Source organism: Trachypithecus francoisi, unplaced genomic scaffold (genome assembly GCF_009764315.1).
Source record: "Trachypithecus francoisi isolate TF-2019V2 unplaced genomic scaffold, Tfra_2.0 Contig01461, whole genome shotgun sequence".
NCBI classification, from domain to species: domain Eukaryota; kingdom Metazoa; phylum Chordata; class Mammalia; order Primates; family Cercopithecidae; genus Trachypithecus; species Trachypithecus francoisi.
This window is the reverse complement of record NW_022681433.1, coordinates 11,678,610-11,700,443: the sequence shown is the minus strand read 5'-3', so window position 1 is coordinate 11,700,443 and position 21,834 is coordinate 11,678,610. Positions and strand designations below refer to the sequence as shown.

Below are 21,834 nucleotides of genomic sequence, written 5' to 3'. Positions count from 1 at the left end.
ATGCACAATACCCTTTAAAAGATAATTTGACATGCTGATCTTTAATCTTTTGCCATAATGACTCATAGTAAAGAAAGTTTCACTTGAATGGTAGCTCTTGGATACATTATTTCAGAGGAATGAGTCTAACAGTAAGAAATCCATGCAGGTTGTCTGGGAAGATGTTTTGGATTAGAACCCTTCAAATATTCCACCTTGTCTTTATTTAGGGCTAAAAGATTTGCGGTATGTATACATTGTGTTATCTTTCTTATGAAGATTTCATAGTCTTTAACTGAAGAAAGATAAAACGTGAATTCTTGTGATTATACAGCTACTTACAAATGGTCTGGATTAGCACTGTCCAATGTATTATTTATGAAATTTTAGATTTTCCATTAGCCACATTTTAAAAAGTGAAACAAGAGGTAAAATTAATTTTAATGATATACTTTAACTCAATATATTCAAAAAATTACCATTTCAACATATAACAAATATTTTTAAGTTATAGTTGAGATATTTTAATTATTTTTTGTACTTGTTTTTGCAATCTGGTTGTGTTTTGCACATACAGCCATTTCTGTTAGAACTAGCCACATTTAAAGTGCTCAATCACTACGTGCAGTTAGTGGCTACCATCTTGGACAGTGCAGGTCTAGTTACGGTGGTGATTAAGAGGAGAAAATGGGCTTCAGATGGTTTAAGAGTTGGAGCTAATATGATACAATGAGAAAAATGTGGGGTTTGGTTATTTATATTCAAATTCTAGTTTTCCTAATTAACTAAGAACCTGTAGAAAAATGGCCTTGAATCTCTCTCTGTTTGCATGTTTGTCAAAAACAGAAAATGATATTTCATCTGGTTATAGTTAACATTAAAAGAGGTAATGTGCATAAGTCTTTGAAAAGGCAGAAAGGCCAGTGTTCAGAGAACGGGGCTCTCATAGCGGGGCAGGAACTTGAAAGAAAGATAAATCCCAAGAATCCAGGAAACCCAGCTGGAAGTGAACTATTCTGCAACCAGATTCCCCTGGAGAGGCAGGTTGGACAAAAGTTGCTGTCATGGTTACTGACATGAAGAAATATGGGTCTAACAGCTGAAGGGTCCTTGTCAGCTCCACAGACCACTGACAGCTGATGATAGAAGCACACACTGCCCATGCAGAGTCCTCTGGGTCTAGGGAGTTGAAGATCTATTTGCAAGAGACTGGAACTCAGTGTTCATTGTACATAACTCAGATAAAACAGGGTTCTGGGCAGGGATTCACACTTTTTTAAATGACCTGAATAAAATGAGGTGGGAAAGAACTTTCTAGTTCTCTTGTTCTATTAAACAAAAACCTGTAATTGTTTGAAATAACAAAGCAAGGAATCTTTCCTAAAGGAGACAGTGGAAGGAAAAGTAACCTAAGAATGCCTAGTTGGTTTGATGCTAAATTGAGGGAAGGAAGTACATTTTATAGTAAAAGTAAAAACCTGACTTTAATGTACAATTGCTAAGAGGTACATACAGCAAAGAGATAACTATACCCTGATGGAAATAAGATGTTCAAGTTGCTGAGGTCATTGTAGAGGAAAATGTGTATACAGGTACATAAAGAGGCAAATTAAAAAGAAGAGAAATCTGTGTTTGTTTCATCAAATACCTAGAAAGACAAGATAACCTGGAAAACATAACTTTAAAAGATGTAACATTATACGTCCCTCAAGGGAGAAAGCACAAAAATGTCTGTTTCTTGCTACACAAATATCTTCTTCGTAAGAATAGCAATGCAACCATAAATCTTTAGAGTATGAATCAATGAATAAATAAAGAAATGGATGAATATATAACTACTCAATAGAGCAGAAGTAGAAGTTAGGAAAATAAGAAAAAGAGAAGAAAAAAATAAATGCACAGGTCCCAGTGGTGGGAGAAAGAACTAATTCCCAGAAAGTAAACTATTCATATATCTTATGGGACCAGAAAAAACCAAACTGAAACAGCAAACCCAGAGTATAAAGTCAGAAGACAGTGTTAATAGCAAAAACAGTTTAATACTTTTGTTTTATTTTGTGTGTTCTTTTTTGATGGTGATGGAATGGGTCTGCTGCTATCCCTCTGCTTAAGGAAACTTCCTAAACAAACATTCTTACAAAATGTATTAATTTGGAAGTAGCAGTCTTCTAAGACAGATTTAATTCACACACAAAAAATAATTATCCTTTCTAGTGCTTTTTTTTTTTTTTTTTTGTAAAAACGAGCTATTTTACCAAGTTGCAAATAACTGAATTGGGAAAAATGGTTGAGAAGCAAGTGGCTTTTCTTATTTAAATACAATTGTAGGGGACTCGAAAGCTGACTTCATTTTCTCGCCTGTGAAAAATAGCTCAATGCAATGACCACGTTCCACAGTGTCACCTAGTGGTCTTAAGGGTCTGGATTCAGAGCGGAGGCAAACAGTGGGGAGATGTATTCTTGGCTTCAGAAACCTGCCATTTCAGAGAGCAACTGTCTCTTTTTACTGAAAGAGGGAGTTTAACAGGATTAATTGCTGGCCTCAGAGCTTGGTTATGAGGCTAACAGTCTCCAGCTTCACCTATGCTAATGACTTTCACAGCATTGGCCCTCAGTCAGTTTTAAAAGCTTTAAGTCAGAGCTTTGAAATTCGGTTTGCACATATCTGAGAATGTAAAACTGTGTGGTCTGGTATTTTTTTGAGATTTTTGTCCAAGAACAAGATAGAGAACATATCAGACAAAGAAATGCATGGTTTTATGCAAACATTATTTCCAAGTTGTATGGAAATGTGTACACAAACAGCCTCATTCTCCCCGTCATGCTGTCACTGTGTCTCCTATGTTTGATTCTCACTTGATTATAAGATCGTGGGCCTCACTGATGTGGCAGTGCCATTTGGTTCAGGACACTGTCCTTTGTCTCCAGGACCATTGCAACTGCCCCTTCACTGACTTACCTGCTGCCTTAGTTCATTTTCTGTGTTATAACAGAACATCCCACACTGGATACTTTATATAGGAAAAAGGTTTATTTTTTCTCACAATTCTGGAGGCTAAAAATCGGAGAGCATGGTGCCAACATCCAGTGAGGGCCTCATGCTGCTTTATAACATGACAGGAGGTATCACTTGGTGGTAGAGGAAGCCGAGGAAGCCAAGGAAGCTGAATTCTCAATTCCATGGATCTAACTCATTCCTGTAAGAACGGCATTAACTCCTTCATAAAGACAGAGTCCCTGTGACCCAAACATGTCTTAAAGGTCCCATCACACCTCAAAACCACATTGCAGACCAAATTTTAACACGAGTTCTTGGGGAGGAACAAACCACATCCAAACCATAGCACCTTCCAACATCCTGGACCCCTCAGAATTTATTCCCCTCTTTGCTGCCAGTCCACTTTCTGAAATATCAATTTGATTGTGTTATTCTCTACATAAACCCTTGAGGGTATTTCTTTTTTTTTGACCTCAGCATAAAGTCCAAATTCCTCAAGGGACATGTATGACTCTTCAGGACCCACCACTACTCACCTTCCAGGCTTAGTCTCCTTCTACTTCTACTCAGATCCAAGCCTAGCCAGACCGAGCCTTACGGGATGCACACCTAGGCCCTAGCTCCTGTTGCTCCTACTGCTAGAATGCTCTTCCCCTCCCCATCTTTACCTGTGTTATTCCTGCTCATTCTTCATCCTTTTTCAACCTCAAACTTGAGTTAGGTATCTTTCCTACATTCTCCTAGAGTATTCCACATGATCCATCCTGTGATACTTCATATACTGTTTAATCACTACTTCTACTTCATTATACTATTAACTCCTTGAGTGTCTTATATCTTTATATCCCTAGTGCCTTAAAGAGTGCCTGGGACAGACTTAACCTTGATAAATATTTGAATGAAAGAATGCATGAATCATTAAGCCCATGGCTTGCTTCTCTGTACCTAATGCAACCAGCCAATCAACTTCGTTCCAAATATGACTGTGACATGATGCTTGATGAAACTTATCTGGGGCTATTAAATCACAGAACCAAAGAAAAAGAAGAAGATGGGTTACATTCTAAGAAGAGCTCACAACAATAAAACTCAGACATCCCCCACCCAGGCTCTACTACAACTAAGTAGGTGGTGGTTCTACAAACAGACAAATAAATTTAAGTCAATTTTTCTGAAGGTTCTTAGTTAATTGGGGGAACTAATTTAATTCTGAAAATTCTTGAGAAATATTTTCCAGTAAAAATATCACATTGGTATGCAGAAGAATAACCCAAAAATTATTCATGAAATCTTATATCAATACACAACAGTTCTCAAATATCTAAGGAAATTATTTCACTTTAGAAAATTCCTATTTAAAATTATTTTCACTATGTTGCAAATACAAAATTTGTTCTGATTTTTTGAGTTTACCCAAGTTAAAGATAGCCCTTTTGTGATGTTAATTTACCTATGAACGCCTTCCAAATTGTCTTTATGAAGAAGTTGATGGCTTAGATATTGTTTCTCTTTTCACAGTGAAAAACACCACCTGATACTTGGAAAGGTGCGCAATGCCACCCTGGGTAAACACCGGTGGTTTCCATTTATGTACTGGCTTCCTTTGCTCTACTTCCTATCATACTGTTATGGAAAGAATTTTTAATGACATAAATGATCTAAGAAAACAATAATTTAATATATTTGGGGTTGAATACAAAAGACATTTTAATGTGCCTTTCACTTGTATCAAAGTAAATGAAAAAAGTAAAAGAGTTGTGCAATAAAATGTGATATAAAGTTTTATTTTGGGTCTTATAGGGCATGTTTTGGGACAATACATTTTTATGCTGTATGTCAGTATTTTTCTTGGAACTACTAACAACTGCATTAACAGATGGAAATTCTCTCATCCAATGTATCAAACCTGTGAATCTCCTCCTCAGATAAATTTTATAGAGAATATTTTTCATATTTATATGAAACAGAGACTAAGTGGAAAATAAACTTTATTTTCATGGAAAACAAACTCTGCTTCATAGAGGAACAGTACTTCTGCCATTAATGTCGGAATTTTCTTGTTTGTAGCATTCTAATGGTATGTTATGAAATCTGAAAAGAACCTCTTTTATTTTGTGCAACCCTCTAGATAACAAACTTCAAAAAGACCCAGAGAGTGAAGTGAAAATATGCTTTCCATTATGCCCACTGAAATGCTGAGCATAAGTCACATATACATCTATTTGATTTATAAAGTATAGCCTTCAAGCTCACATTTCAGTTGGAATCCAACTATTCATTGAATGAGAAAAGAATTATGGAATTAGGAGTTTGGGATTCTAGTCCCCTCTTGCTAACTACCTGTGTGATCGGGGACAGAATCTGTTATTTTTCTGGGACCTTGGGTTTCTCTGTTGTGAAATGAGTTGAACTAGATGGTTTCTAAGATCTACTTTTCATAGAGCCTGAAAAGTGATTAAGTGAATTATTATATAAAAATTATACATCACATCAACAGAATATTTTCCTTTCTTGAGCCACCAATACTTTACATTTTAATAATTCAAAATTTGCCTAGAATGCTCTCTGCCATGTTTTTGCCCTGTGTGAACTAAAAAAACAAGGTTAAATGGAATCTACTTGGAGGAAGTATTGATCTATTTTTCTGTGAGATTAGAATCTGAAGAACAGTATCTGTCATTTTAGCACTTAGTTAGAATTCCAATTATACACCTGCTTGACAAATTTTCCCAAAATGTATTCTCTTGAACACTAGCTCTGCGTGAGTTAACAGATACTCCGCTCTTACAGAAAGAGTCCTGATGTCAAATAATTTGGAGAAATGGTGGATCAGCACAATTACACCAGCCTCATTACCACATTCAGAACATTAAACTTAATACTAATTTGATTTTCCAGTACAGAAATGTAGTGTGCTGTAAGGCGGGGGTGGTCTGCTGCCACATCAGTAGGTAATCCCCTCTCACCACACATAGCTCCCAGCATGAGTAATTAGACAATGAGATTTTTGGCCAGAGCAACCAGGTATGTAGATGCTAAACCAAACCCAGATTTATTAGGAGGAGTAGAAAGGGCAGATCTTGAATCAGTCCATTTAAGCTATCTGCAAGTTTAATTTAAAGAAATACTCCCTAAAAATGAGAGAGAAGCAAAAATGCAAAGGACTTTTCTGGAAGCAATGTGTTGTGTTAACAGGAAATGTTCACACTGAGGTCACCAAGAATTACAGGAATCACATACTCTGGGCTTTTCCCAGGGGAAAGGTGGGTTGTGCTTGCTTTTGGTTAAGGGGACACTGTCCATCACTGCAGATACCTTACTCAGCGGGGATCTCATGGCAGGGCTCTGCTACCCAGTCATTTTGCTGGAAGGCTGTGGGGTGGTACTCACTCCAGGGTCAGAGCTTACTGGTACAGCCTCAGGGACCAGGCTAACCATGAGGCCAGGGTAGGTCCCTGAAGTTCATCCTAACCTCAGCATCGTCCTCCCTGACTACCATTGACACCCGGCCAGCCTGACCCCATGTGCTGGTCACAGAACAAAGTTCAGAAATAAGGCAGCAGAGTTTAGAAATTAGAGCATGGCTTTTGGGGTCAGACTCCCTGGGTTGGTATTCTCAGCAGTGACATGAACTATCTGTATCCCAGTTTCCCCATCATAAATTAGGGGACTATTTGAAGAGCTACCATGGAGTTCTTTTGAGAATTGAATGAGTTAGTTCACAGGAAACAATTCATAGTTATTATTATTACTTTGCATTACTACAGCAGATTCAATTTTTAAAATATTTCTAAATCTATTCTCTTATTTGAACCTTATAAAACCCTATAAATTAGGGCAAATGTCGAGTATTACGCTTTTTTCTGAGATGAGGAAATGAAAGCACAAAGCAGCTGAACGACTCAGATGGTTAAGAGCTTTAGAATCAGGGATAATTGGTTTTGAATTTGATTCTACCACCTCCTAGCCCTGTGACTTTCGGTAAATGTCTTCACCTGTCTGTGTCTCTATTTGCTCACCTCTAAAATGGAAATAATAATGGTATTTACCTCACAATATTGTGAGAAATCAGAGTTAGTACATTTCAAAGCATTTATAACAATTCCCGGCCAATAAGAACTAGTCAGTTTTACTGTGGTTTTTACTATTTCTCCCCTAATTAGTCTTTCCCTGCTGCCCCAGTGTTTGATATAATACTTGATACATAATAGGTGATAAACAACATTTCACTGAATAAAGATGCTACAGGATTTCAGAAGAGAAGGAGATCATGAAACCCGGGGAAGTCCTAGCAGATTTTATGAAGGGGGAAGGGCTTGGGTTGGCTTCATGGGTGACTAGGATTTAAATATGTGATGGAAAACATGTCAGCATTTTTATAGATGACAGAAGAGAGAATATATATCATACATATACTCCTGGATTTATTCATTTACTATTATACATTTACTCCTGTATTACATATAATACATTCAACTTTGTATTAATTTTCTCCATTTCCAATTAATTAATGGCAAAACCTATTCAAAACAAATTATAAAATGTAGCTTTATCTTACACATATGTTTTATGTGTTTGCTGTAAGTTTCATTCTATATAATCAGGCATCAAACTGAATTAATCATCATAAGACATTGTGGGAAAAAAGCAAACTCAAAAACCTTGGGGATATTGCTCAGATGCATTATAAGAAATGATCCACAATAATTTCACAGAGAAGTTTCATTTTATCAAAATTGTATTTTTGCCAAGTGAGTCCATTTACAACTCTGCTTCTATTAGTAACTTGGGATTTTTTTTTTTTTTTTTTAATGGTTCTAGGCAAAACTTCTATGTTTAATCTGCCTGGAGTAAAATTCCTTCTTCAACTGTCAAAGAAACAGTTGAGCTATTAGTATGTTTTTTACTTATTATTTGCTAGGAGTCCTTAAGTATTTTGATTTTTTTGTTCTGCACATGTTTGCCATTGCCAGTGGGGGTACATTTAGCATATTGTCATGTAATTAACACTGAGTGCTCTTCAGAAACTGAAAAAGGGTTTTTTGTTGTTGTTTTATTTTGGTTTTAACCCTGTATTTGTAGCACTTCCCACCCTATAACACAATAGTCAAACACAAATGCAGAAGGACAGCAGAACATTGTTCTCTATGTTGTTGTCCTCAGATCACCCCGTTGTGGATCAGCTGAGATTCACGCTGTCACACTTGACCTAGTCACTCCTGTTTGTATCCCTCCCTCTCCAATTTTTTCTACTCATGGATAATTTTATCTACTGGGCTCTTTCTTCCTTTCTGTCATATTTCTTAATAACTTCAATACCCACATAGATGATTGATTCAGCATCTTGGCCTCTCAAATCCTCAGGCTCTTTGTTTCCAATGACCCACCACTTCCTTCCCACCTCAGCAGCACATCTGGCATCTGTAAAAGACCCTCTATCCTGATAACCACAGCCTTTCCTTCCAGCTCTTCTACCCTGTAGTGCCGCCCAAGGAATTGTTGGGCCTACCAAAGCAACAACCCAACCGTTTCCTACTCTCAACCTTCTTCTGGTGCCCTTCTGCCCCATCTAATCCAACACAGATTCCATGGCCCCCTCTCTCCTGCCTTCCTCCCTTCACTGACCTTGCAAAGCTAAAACCTGACTTAAGCCCCGCTAGCCACCTGATTTCCACCTGCACCCACGCAGCTCAACACCACCAAGACTAATTTACAACTAATCAGACCAGCTTCTCTTTAAATTCATAGACAGACTCTCAAGTGAGCACACAACCCTGTCTGGCACTCCTAGCATATTTCTAATGTTTGCCTGGACATTGCTTCATATGTTATTAAAATAAATAGAGACAATCAGATGGGCACAGAATTGGCTCACTTTACCTGGATTCACCTACATTAAGAATATCACTATTGGGTCCAATAGGTGGATCAAGATATATAATACATTTTAACAGTATAAGTACATTTTTTGTTTCCCTGAATTTGTTAATTGAAAATATTATACCTGCAATAGAGGCAGGCTACTTGGCAGGATCTTTTAAATCTTCATTAGATTTTTAAAAAAATATATTGCTACATTATACTATAGTTAGGCATATTCCTATGTGTTGGGACAAAAAATTCCAGCATTATTTGAAGACGGAGAGTCAGTGGCAACTAGAAAATGATCTGTAGGGTACAGGGTTCTGTTCTCGTACCTTTGTCTTTGATTTTTCTTTATGAATGAGTTGGATGAAGATACACAAAGCCAACTTATCAGATTCACAGATAGCAGAAAGTTGGAGGCAAAAACTAATATGTTGGATCAAAAGATATTGGTAAAAATTTAACATGCTATAAGCATGGGCTAAAACAAGATAAAATTTAACAAGAATAAAAATAAAATTTTTCACTTAGGTTCAAAAGCGAGTGTGTGATACAAGTTCAGAATGTAGAACAGTGAATTAACAGAAAAAAAAAAATGTGCAAAATGCAGCAAAGCACCATGGCACATGCATACCTATGTAACAAACCTGCACATTCTGCACATGCATCCCAGAACTTAAAGTAAAAATTTTTTTAAAAGCACAAAAGTATTGTTGCATTTACAAAAAATTTGTGTTCATCACAAAGAAAGTAATAGACTTCCCCCTATTTCATCCTAGGCACAGGTCAGACCTCAGCTGGAGAATGGGGTTTAATTCTGTGGATTTGATTTCAAGAGAGATGTAAAGCCTACAGCTCATCAAATAAAAGGAAGACAGGATAGGGTAGAATGGAGACCTTCTGGTGAGTGAGAAGTATATATCTGAGGGGCTACAGAGTAAGCCCTCCAGTGGCTGAAAGACAAATCCAAGGCCATCGGGCATAGCTGAGTCTGGTGTCCACCAGAATCCCAGTTCTGCAAGTGACTCATGCAACCTCTTCAAGCCTCAGTGACTTCACCTACAGAAACATTGGGGGTGATGTTAGTAATATGAACAATCACCTCATGAAAATGCTATGGAAACTAAATGAGACGATAATCCATTTGAAGCAATTAGCTCAGTCCTGGCACATAAGAAGTGCTCCATGAATATGTGTTATTGGGCAAGGGCAGAGCTGGCAGAAGGTATAGAAGAAAAGCAGATTGCTTCTGTGTAGCCCAAAGTGGGTATTTCCAAAGTTCAGTACTTTTTATATTTATTTATTTTACCTAGTTTTTTGGGAGGCTTTTTGGTTGCTTGTTTTTGCATTTTTGTGTTTCACTATTGTACTTTTGAATCCAGACAGTTTTAGTTCTAGTTAGAGGGAAACGTTGAAAATAACTATGTTTTTTTCTACATTCAGTCCAGAGAACAGAGAGAGAAAAGTGGCTCTGAACATATCAGGTGTCATGATAACAAGAACCGTGACATGGAAACAGACATGAGGAAATGGTCAAGACCTGCTTGGTTTCCATGCCCCAGAGTCTCATTTTGAAAACCTTCTTTGCTCCTGCCTTGGAGATGTGAGTTTTCTTTACACAAGGGTGATGTTTCCTTACCTATCACCTTCAAGAGGACTGGAGGACAGACAGTAATTTCCTGTGGGAGAGACTCAAAGCAGCTATTTGTCTTAAGCCCCTGCCACTGTGCAGCTTGTCCCAGGCAGAGAGCTGTGAGCCTCTCCTATAACCTGTCAGGAATGATGTTGCAGGGCCTCACTGCTCCATTAAATAGGGTGCTTTGGCCTCAATCCCTTTCACTGATGTTAACCATGTTCTCCCCTTATTTGTCCCTGGAGAAGAGAAAGACGTGCTAATCACTTCTCCTATAGAAACAGTACACGCTGCAAAACTAGCCAGATGCCTCATCTCTGTTTCTTTCCCCAGATCTCCTCTGAGAGACTTAGTCCATTTTCTATTGCTGTAACGAATACCACAGACTACAAAATTTGTAAAGAAGAGACATTTCTTACATTTCTGGAGACTGGGAAGTTCAAGAGCATGGTACCAACACCCGCTGAAGGCCTTCTTGCTGCATCACAACATCACAACATGGTGGAGGACATCACACGGCAAGAGGGCCAGGGTGTGTGCATATCAGCTCTGGCCTCTCTTCTTTTCATAAAGCCACCAGGCCCATGATGGAGGCCCCAGCCTGATTACCTTATCTAATATTAATAACCTCCCAAAAACCACACTTCAAATCAGCATATACATTTGGGGATTAAGTTTTCAACACATAAAATCTGGGGGACAGATTCCAACAGTAGGACTTGTATTACCATACTGCTCAGTATGTTTCCACCCTCCTCTGTTCAACGTCTCAATCAATCTTTTTAAAAATGTCTTTCTTGAAAGCTTATACACTGTTGGGGGGAATGTGAATTAGTACAGCCTCTATGAAAAACAGTATGGAGATCTTTCAAAGAACTAAAAATAGAACTGTCTTTAATCTAGCAATCTCACTACTCATCTAACCAAAGGAAAAGAAAGTGTTATATTAAAAAGATCCTTGCACTCATATATTTATGGCAGCAATATTCATAATAGCAAAGCCATGGAATCAACCTACGTGTCCATAAGTGGATGATGTATGCCATGGAGTACTATTCAGCCATCAAAAAGAAGGAAATCATGTCTTTTGCAGCAACATAGACGGAACTGGAGGCCAATGTCCTTAATGAAGTGATTCAGAAACAGAAAATTAAAAACCATATGCTCTCACTTATAAGTGGAAGCTAAACAGTGGGTACACACGGACATACAGAGTGGAACAATAGACATTGGAGACTTCAAATAGCAGAGGGTGAGGGGGGTGAGAGATGAAATACCACCCACTGGGTACAGTGTTCACTATTCAGGTGATAGGTAAACTAGAAGCCCAGACTTGAGCACTACAAAATACATTCATGTGACACAACTGCACTTGTACCCCTAAATCCATAAAAATTAAACATTTAATTTCAAAAAGATAAAAGAAAAAATTGCTTTTCTTGTCTTATCCCTCTGGCTTGCATCACTCACTTTCTTCTGTCCTTTGGAATCAAACTTCATGAAAGAGTGCTTCTCAGAGCCAGACGGAGGAGGTGCTGTGGTCATGTTCTGTTCTTCAGTTGGTGATGGATGGTGATATTCATTTCATTACTGTGTCTTGCAACTTACATACATGTTACATATGTGTTTTATAAACATCAATGGAGACAAAAGAAAAAAATAGTAGCCTTCGTGTGTCTCTGTTGCCTTCTTGCCTATTTGCTCCTCAACCCACAGGAATCTGGACCCGTCCCCAGAACTCCATTGAAATTTCTCTGCTAATGTGACCAATGGCCTCTTCATCACTAGGTGGCTGTTCTTATTTCGCCAGAACTCTATGAGGTATCTGATGGGATTAAGACTCCATGACTCTCTTTTCCCCAGTTTTATTAGAGTATAATTGACAAAACTATATATATTTATGGTGTACGTGATATTTATATATATATATATTATTTAGTCAAGCTAATTAATATATTCATTATCTCAGTTTTTTTGTTTAAGGTCTACTTCCATGACTCTTAAATGTTACTTCCTATTTTCTGGACAACCTCTCTCCACCCTAGTTTGCCATTTTCTCAATGTTTCCTCCCAGGCCCTCTTTTTTCTGCTTAACCACCTGTAGCAGATGCTATTGGTTAGCTAATCAACCTTCATTCCCAGTGGCCTCCTCCCTGACCACCTCCCACACAGGATAGGCCATTAAGAGAGCTCTGATGAATGAGGCTTATGCAGAAGGCTGTAAGGCTTTCAGCGGAGCTTTGCTTTCCTGATATTTTCACCCTTCTCCTTCCCTCCTGCTAGAATGCAGACATGATGACTGGAGTTGCCCCACCAAACTTGTGACTGGATGCTAAGGGAAAATGTAAGTTAAAGAGATTTCTACACCAACTGAATACTCAGCTGAAGACTTTTTGTTATAAAAAAGAATAAAATCCTATTTTTTTAAAGCCACAATTCAGGTTTTCAGTTGCAGCCAAATGCAATCCTGACATACTCTCAAATGTTATCTCAGAGTTCTATTCTCAGTTCCTTTTTCTTTTCATTTAATACATTCTCCCTGAATAACTGAACCAAACCCACTGACAACAATACTGATGAGGTAGAAATCTACAACTCTACCCCAAACCCTTTCCCCTCTTCTATGTAGATATGTTGAAGTACCTTTTATTTTTTTATTTTTTTTATTTTTTTATTTGTTTTGAGACAGAGTCTCGCTCTGTCTCCCAGGCTGGAGTGCAGTGGCCGGATCTCAGCTCACTGCAAGCTCCGCCTCCCAGGTTCACGCCATTCTCCTCCCTCAGCCTCCCAAGTAGCTGGGACTACAGGCGCCCGCCACCTCGCCCGGCTAGTTTTTTGTATTTTTTAGTAGAGACGGGGTTTCACCATGTTAGCCAGGATGGTCTCGATCTCCTGGTCTCGATCTCCTGACCTCGTGATCCGCCCGTCTCAGCCTCCCAAAGTGCTGGGATTACAGGTTTAAGCCACCGCACCCAGCCGGGATGTTGAAGTACCTTAAATTCATTATGTCCAAAGCTTCCCTTACAAGCCTCTTCTCTTGCATGCACTGCTGGTTAACACATTCAGTCTTTAAGCAAAGAGAAAATAACCATAAAAATCTTCTCAATTACCACTTAATTCCATAACCAAGTAGGGAATAAATCCTCCTCAACTTCATTCAGTCTTCCAAATTTCCTTCTCCTTTACTTTGAAGGATAATTTCACTGGGTATGGAATTTTAGTTTGATGATTGTTTTAATACTAAATATTTTACCCCACTCTCTTCTTGCTTGTGTAGTTTCTCTTGAGGGCAAGTCTGCTTAAGAACAGAGTGCTTGGGTATATTTTTGTTTTTGTTTTTATTATACTTTAAGTTCTAGGGTACATGTGCACAACGTGCAGGTTTGTTACATATGTATACATTTGCCATGTTGGTGTGCTGCACCCATTAACTCGTCATTTACATTAGGTATATCTCCTAATGCTATCCCTCCCCCCTCCCCCCACCCACGACAGGCCCCCGTGTGTGATGTTCCCTTTCCTGTGTCCAAGTGTTCTCATTGTTCCATTCCCACCTGTGAGTGAGAAGATGCAGTGTTTGATTTTTTGTCCTTGTGATAATTTGCTGAGAATGATGGTTTCCAGCTTCATCCATGTCCCTACAAAGGACATGAACTCAACCTTTTTTATGGCTACATAGTATTCCATGGTATATATGTGCCACATTTTTTTAATCCAGTCTATCATTGATGGACATTTGGGTTGGTTCCAAGTCTTTGCTATTGTGAATAGTGTCACAATAAACATATGTGTGCATGTGTCTTTATAGCAGCATGACTTATAATCCTTTGGGTATGTACCCAGTAATGGGATGGCTGGGTCAAATGGTATTTCTAGTTCTAGATCCTTGAGGAATCACCACACTGTCTTCCACAATGGTTGAACTAGTTTACAGTTACACCAACAGTGTAAAAGTGTTCCTATTTCTCCACATCCTCCCCAGCACCTGTTGTTTCCTGACTTTTGAATGATTGCCATTCTAACTGGTGTGAGATAGTATCTCATTGTGGTTCTGATTTGTATTTCTCTGATGGCCAGTGATGATGAGCATTTTTTTCATGTGTCTGTTGGCTGCACAAATGTCTTCTTTTGAGAAGTGTCTGTTCATATCCTTTGCCCATTTTTTGATGGGGTTGTTTGTTTTTTTCTTGTAAATTTGTTCGATTTCTTTGGTATATTTTTAAATGGCTACTTTTCCCCTCCTGCTGCCAGAAGCACAAAGGAATTTTTCTCTGTTCTTCAGAGAACTAGATACGGTTCCTGGAGGTAAAAGTTATAAAAGTGTGGAGGCTCCTTCAAGACTGGGCCCTCCTGGAGTTTTTAACTCTCAAGCTTATCCACACTGACTTTCCCTACCAATTTGTTAATCACAGATTATGTTTTCCTACCCTAGTACTGGTTCCCACGAGTTTTTGTTCCTGGGCTTCTGCTCTGATAGGTAGTGATTCTCTGTATATACCTATCCATCAATTTTGACTTCACTCATTGGTTTAGCTAAGACCTCAGTTCTCTGATGGATCTAAGTTATTGATTTTCTGTTTGTTCATTTATTTTTCTTTTTGCATGAACAGGATAAATGACTGCCATGCTTCTTGCATGCCAGGCTGGAAACCAGAAGTCCTGAATTTGTTCCAAGCTATCTCTTCTTCTCAACCCAGAAGTCAATGTCTTTGTTCAGGCCACCGGCATCTATCTTTCAGATTGATGCAACAGCCTTTGTTCTGCCTCCCTGCCTCTAGCGTCACCCCTCTTACATGCATTTATTTATTCAAACAGAGCATTTACTGAACACCTGCTTTGCATCAGGCACAAACTAAGACCACCAATGATGCAGCCATAGCACCAATTTCTGGAATGAAATTAATCAGTTCACTTCCCTGCTTCAAATCCCCCATTCCTCCTCATGAGCAGCAGGTGGGAGCCCAATTCCACAGCAAGGACCTCAGTGCCCTTCTGTCTGTGACCCGGTCATCTATTTCAGACCCATCTCCCCTCTCTTTCTCTGTGGTTCCTAAAGATCCTTCTCCCATCTCTCATGAGATGTCATCCTCCATGCCTCTGTCACTTACTCCCTCTGCCTGGATGCTCTTTCCCTTTCTTGTTTAACTAACCCCTCCTGATCCTTTAAAGTTTAGCTTAAAAGTTAGTGGATCCGGCCGGGCGCGGTGGCTCAAGCCTGTAATCCCAGCACTTTGGGAGGCCGAGACGGGCGGATCACGAGGTCAGGAGATCGAGACCATCCTGGCTAATACGCTGAAACCCCGTCTCTACTAAAAATACAAAAACTAGCCGGGCGAGGTGGCTGGCGCCTGTAGTCCCAGCTACTCGGGAGGCTGAGGCAGGAGAATGGCGTAAACCCAGGAGGCAGAGCTTGCAGTGAGCTGAGATCTGGCCACTGCACTCCAGTCCGGGCGACAGAGCGAGACTCCGTCTCAAAAAAAAAAAAAAAAAAAAAGTTAGTGGATCCTTGCCAAAGGGATAGTCTTAAATAAAAGACACCAAGGGATCCATTTAGGAAAGAAACCACTTGAGGGTATGACTGTAAGATCTCTGATAAGCTCAATTTTTTATTGTAAAATAATGCTTTAAATTTTTATAAACTATATGTTTGTGACGGAGAACTTAAGGCAAACAGAAAAGGTATAACAGAGGAAAAACGACACCCATGATCCCTCATTCAATAACAAAAGCAGCTAAGATTATCGACTGCTTATCTACCATCATCTTTGTGCTCAAACTGATGATGCACTTTAAGACCTCAATATTTCTCAACAGTATTAAAGACTCTTGGCACCCATGATTTTCGGCGGCTGCATAATGTTTCTTTTTTTTTTTTTTTTTTTTTTTTTTTGAGATGGAGTCTCGCTCTGTCGCCCAGGCTGGAGTGCTGTGGCCGGATCTCAGCTCACTGCAAGCTCCGCCTCCCAGGTTCACGCCATTCTCCTGCCTCAGCCTCCCGAGTAGCTGCGACTACAGGCGCCCGCCACCTCACCCGGCTAATTTTTTATATTTTTTAGTAGAGACGGGGTTTCACCGTGTTAGCCAGGATGGTCTCAATCTCCTGACCTCGTGATCCGCCCGTCTCGGCCTCCCAAAGTGCTGGGATTACAGGCTTGAGCCACCGCGCCCGGCCCATAATGTTTCTTTTATGTATAGACTGTAATCTGCTTAACCCCTCCCATGTTGTTGAATGTTTTGTTTCCAATTTTTGTTATTGTAACTTATGCTATCCTGAATATCTGTGTGCACAAAGCTTTGTCTACATTTCTGTTTATTTCCTTGTGAGAGATTCTTAGAATTGGACAACTCAGGGAAGAGACAGAGGTTTTTAACATTTTTATTTATTTATTATACTTTAAGTTCTGGGATACCTGTGCAGAACGTGCAGGTTTATTACATAGTTACACACGTGCCATGGTGGTTTGCTGCACCCATCAACCCATCATCTGCATTAAGTATTTCTCCTAATGCTATCCCTCACCTAGCCCCCCATCCCATGACAGGTCCTGGTGTGTGATGTTCCCCTCCCAGTGTCCATGTGTTCTCATTGTTCAGCTCCCACTTATGAGTGAGAACATGCAGTGTTTGGTTTTCTGTTCCTCTGCTAATTTGCTGAGAATGATGGTTTCATCCATGTCCCTGCAAAGGACATAAACTCATCCTTTTTTATGGCTGCATGGTATTCCATGGTGTATATGTGCCACATTTTCTTTATCCAGTCTATCGTTGATGGGCATTTGGGTTGGTTCCAAGTCTTTGCTATTGTGAATACTGTTGCAAGAAACATACATGTGCATGTGTTTTAATAGGAGAATGATTTATAATCCTTTGGGTATATACCCAGTACTAGGATTGCTAGTTCAAATGGTATTTCTAGTTCTAGATCCTTGAGGAATCACCACACTGTCTTCCACAATGGTTGAACTAATTTACACTCCCACCAACAGTGTAAAAGCATTCCTATTTCTCCATATCCTCTCCAGCATCTGTTGTTTCCTCACTTTTGAATGATCGCCATTCTAACTGGTATGAGATGGTATCTCATTGTGGTTTTGATTTGCATTTCTCTAATGACCAGTGATCATGAGCTTTTTTCATACGTTTGTTGGCTGCATATATGTCTTCTTTTGAGAAATGACTGTTCATATCCTTCACCCACTTTTTGATGGGGTTGTTTTTTCCTTGTAAATTTGTTTAAGTTCCTCGCAGATTCCTTTTGTCAGATAGATAGATTGCAAAAATTTTCTCCCATTCTGTAGGTTGCCTGTTCACTCTATGATAGTTTCTTTTGCTGTGGAGAAGCACTTTAGTTTAGTTAGGTCTCATTTGTCAATTTTGGCTTTTGTTGCCATTGCTTTTGGTGTGTTCTTCATGAAGTCTTTGCCCATGCCTATGTCCTGAATGAATGGTATTACCTAGGTTTTCTTCTATGGTTTTTATGCGTTTAGGTCTTACATTTTTTTTTTTTTTTTGGAGACGGAGTTTCACTCTGTCGCCCAGGCTGGAGTGCAGTGGCCGGATCTCAGCTCACTGCAAGCTCTGCCTCCCGGGTTTACGCCATTCTCCTGCCTCAGCCTCCCAAGTAGCTGGGACTACAGGCGCCCACCACCTCGCCTGGCTAGTTTTTTTGCATTTTTTAGTAGAGACGGGGTTTCACCGTGTTAGCCAGGATGGTCTCGATCTCCTGACCTCGTGATCCGCCCGTCTCGGCCTCCCAAAGTGCTGGGATTACAGGCTTGAGCCACCGCGCCCGGCCAGGTCTTACATTTAAGTCTTTAATCTATGTTGAGTTAATTTTTGTATAAGGTTTAAGGAAAGGGTCCAGTTTCAGTTTTCTGCATATGGCTAGCCAATTTTCCCAACCCCATTTATTAAATAGGGAATTATTTCCCCATTGCTTGTTTTTGTAAGGTTTGCCAAAGATCAGATGGTTGTAGATGTGGTGTTTTCTGAGGCCTCTGTTCTGTTCCATTGGTTTATATATCCGTTTTGGTACTAGTGCCATGCTGTTTTGTTTACTATATCCTTGTAGTATATTTTGAAGTCAGGTAGCATGATGCCTCCAGCTTTGTTCTTTTTGCTTAGAATTTTCTTGGCTATACAGGCTCTTTTTGGTTCCATATGAAATTTAAAGTAATTTTTTCTAATTCTGTAAAGAAAGTCAATGGTAGCTTGATGGGGATAGCATTGAATCTATAAATTACTTTGGGCAGTATGGCCATTTTCACAATATTGATTCTTTCTTAGAAGCATAGAATGTTTTTCCATTTGTTTTTGTCCTGTCTTACTTCCTTGAGCAGTGGTTTGTAGTTCTCCTTGAAGAAGTCCTTCACATACCTTGTAAGTTGTATTCCTAGGTATTTTATTCTCTTTGTAGCAATTGTGAATGGGAGTTCACTCATGATTTGCCTTTCTATTTGTCTATTATTTGTGTATAGGAATGCTTGTGATTTTTGCACATTGATTTTGTATCCTGAGACTTAGCTGAATTTGCTTATCACCTTGAGATTTGGGGCTGAGTGATGGTTTTCTAAATATACAATCATGTCATCGATACAGAAAATTTTTTTCTTGTTTTTTTTTTGAGACGGAGTCTCGCTCTATCGCCGGGACTGGAGTGCAGTGGCCGGATCTCAGCTCACTGCAAGCTCCGCCTCCCGGGTTCCCGCCATTCTCCTGCCTCAGCCTCCCGAGTAGCTGGTACTACAGGCGCCCACCACCTCGCCCGGCTAGATTTTTGTATTTTTTAGTAGAGACGGGGTTTCACCGTGTTAGCCAGGATGGTCTCGATCTCCTGACCTCGTGATCCGCCCGTCTCGGCCTCCCAAAGTGTTGGGATTACAGGCTTGAGCCACCGTGCCCGGCCTCATACAGAAATTTTTAAGACTCTTGATACATATTACCAAATTGCTTTACAGCAGTTTAGACTACTACTGCCATCTGCAGTGTGTTAGAGTTCATGTTTTCACAGAATCGTCACCTGAATTGAGTATCTTTTAAAATTTTTTCACATATTTCTTTTTTAAAAAATATTTTAATTTCTTTGCTTATTAGTTCAGATACGCTTTGTATGTGCTTACTAGTTACTTATGTTTCTTCTTTTATGAACTAAGATAGCCTGAAGTTTCAGAATTGAACATAGTGCTACAGTAAGAAGACTAATTCTCTTCAGTCATCAATCAATTTGAACTATTGTATACATTCATATATAAGGTTATTAGTTATTTGTCAAATTAAGTTATGTTTTTAAAGTTACGTTTAAAAACACATCAGGAATAACTCAATTTACTCACATTAATTGATAAGCTATCATGTACCTGTTACTGTTATAGACAAGCTATAGAAAGAAAAATTAAATATATATTTGCCCTCAAGATGCTTACACATTACATCATAAATGGTACAAAACAGGGTGGTATTTTCTAGTGAGCTAGAAATTTAGAGCTCACTGTAAGTTCAGAGAAGAAGATCTAATTCCTTCCAATGAAGCAGAAAAGTCTGAGAAGGGCAGAAGATTTTCAAGAGGAGCACTAAGAATAAGGAGTTTAGTAGGCAGAAAGGGGGAAAGGCACACCAGATAACTTACTTTGCCCAATGGACAACATTATTAGGAAACCTGTCTTGCAATGAAAAGCTGATATGCTTGGCGGGTTGCACAGTAAGGTAAGTTAGGAATTTGTAAGACCCTGGAGTGATTAGTTTGAGGTCAAACTATGAAGAAGCTTATATGTACTGATAAGGAAAGGGAGCTCATCCTTTCTGTGTAGAGTCAATAGTTTTTAAAGGAAGACACTATTACTCTAATTTCACAGATGAAGAATTTGAGGTGGAGAGAGGTTAAGTACAAAGTCTTGTTGTTAGGAAGTGAAAGAATTTGAACGTGTGAGTCCTGAAACAGGGCTCTTTAAAGCACAGTGTTATAATTCTTTCCATTAGTCCCCTCATCTTTACCATGCCTAAGTGAAGGAGGCACCAGGAGCTCTGCTAGGAACTGAAGACTGCGGAAGGGGAAATGGGTTCCATTTTCTCTTCAGATATCACACATCCACACCCAACATGTGTGCATGTACACACACACACACACACACACACCCATCACATCACATACCAAGAGAAGAAAAGCTACTCATCTACCTGGACATGACAGATAGCAGGCACTGAAGGAAATCAAAGTATTTTATCTCCAAAATATGTTTGTTTGACATGTTTTGACATGGCCCTTGTGGGGAAAATCTACATTCTATAGAGATTCCCTTTCTTTTTCCAAGTCTCTTTCCCAATCCAGTAGAGAATTAGCTAAGAGTCTGGCACCTTTTTAGGTCTGATAAGAAACATTTACAGTCTATTCTCTCTGAAGCCTGTTAGCTGGAAGCTTCACCTGCATAATAACAACCTTTGTCTCCACAACCCCTTATCTTCACCTGCCACTCATTTCTATGATTCCAGATCTTTAATCAGAAAATATTTGAACTCACCTATGACCTAGAAGCCCCCACTTTGAGTTGTCCCATTTTTCAGTACCAAGATGTTACCAGATAGGGGTTCTGATCCAAGAGAGGATCCAACCCAAGAGAGGTTCTTGGATCTCACACAAGAAAGAATTTGGAGTGAATCCACAGAGTAAAGTGAAAGCAAATGTATTAAGAGAGTAAATGGATGAAAGGATAGCTACTCCACAGACAGAGCAGAGCATTCCCAAAAGCCAGAGGAGTAACACACCTTAGGTACAATGCTTGTTTATATATAAGATAACAAAGCAAAACATACAAGGGCTTGTGACAAAGGATTGTTAATCTTTGTGTCACTACTGTCCTCTACAAGAATCTATATTATTATCTTCAAAGTGAAACTTACTCTTAAACTAAGAATGCTTTTGTTTTTAAGATATCAGGAAATCAGGACATTTCCTGGGTCTGTTAAATCCTAAGTCTGTTTGGTAAATATTATTAACTTGTTCCCTTAACTGTAAATACCTTGTTAAGAATGGCTAACCTCCTAGGAATGAAACCCAGTAGTTCTCAACCTCATTTTATCCAGTGCCTATTCATGATGGAGTCACTCTGGTTCAAATGTGTCTGATATATTTTCCCCCTCCCTTTTACAAGGAGACCCTTAATCCTAAGGGCTGTAGAGGGAGGAAAAATCATCTTCTGTAGCTTTTTCAGTCTCAACAAGGGTGACGATATTCCTGCCTAACTATTAGAGTATCTTGTATTCAGGGTATGGAGGAGTTCAGTCGGAAGACGCCAGTATGGTGAGGGTCATTCACAACTCTGAATCCTGACAAAAGGTGACATCTGGGAGATTAATAAGTGTCCAA

At 39.2% G+C, this 21,834-nt stretch overlaps 1 long non-coding RNA gene across 1 annotated transcript in view; it reads right to left on the bottom strand.

Annotated features, from left to right (window-relative positions):
• LOC117097696 overlaps positions 1 to 21,834 on the bottom strand; it is a 162,424-nt gene that overhangs the window by 1,547 nt on the left and 139,043 nt on the right. The gene's annotated exons all lie outside the window — the stretch shown is intronic.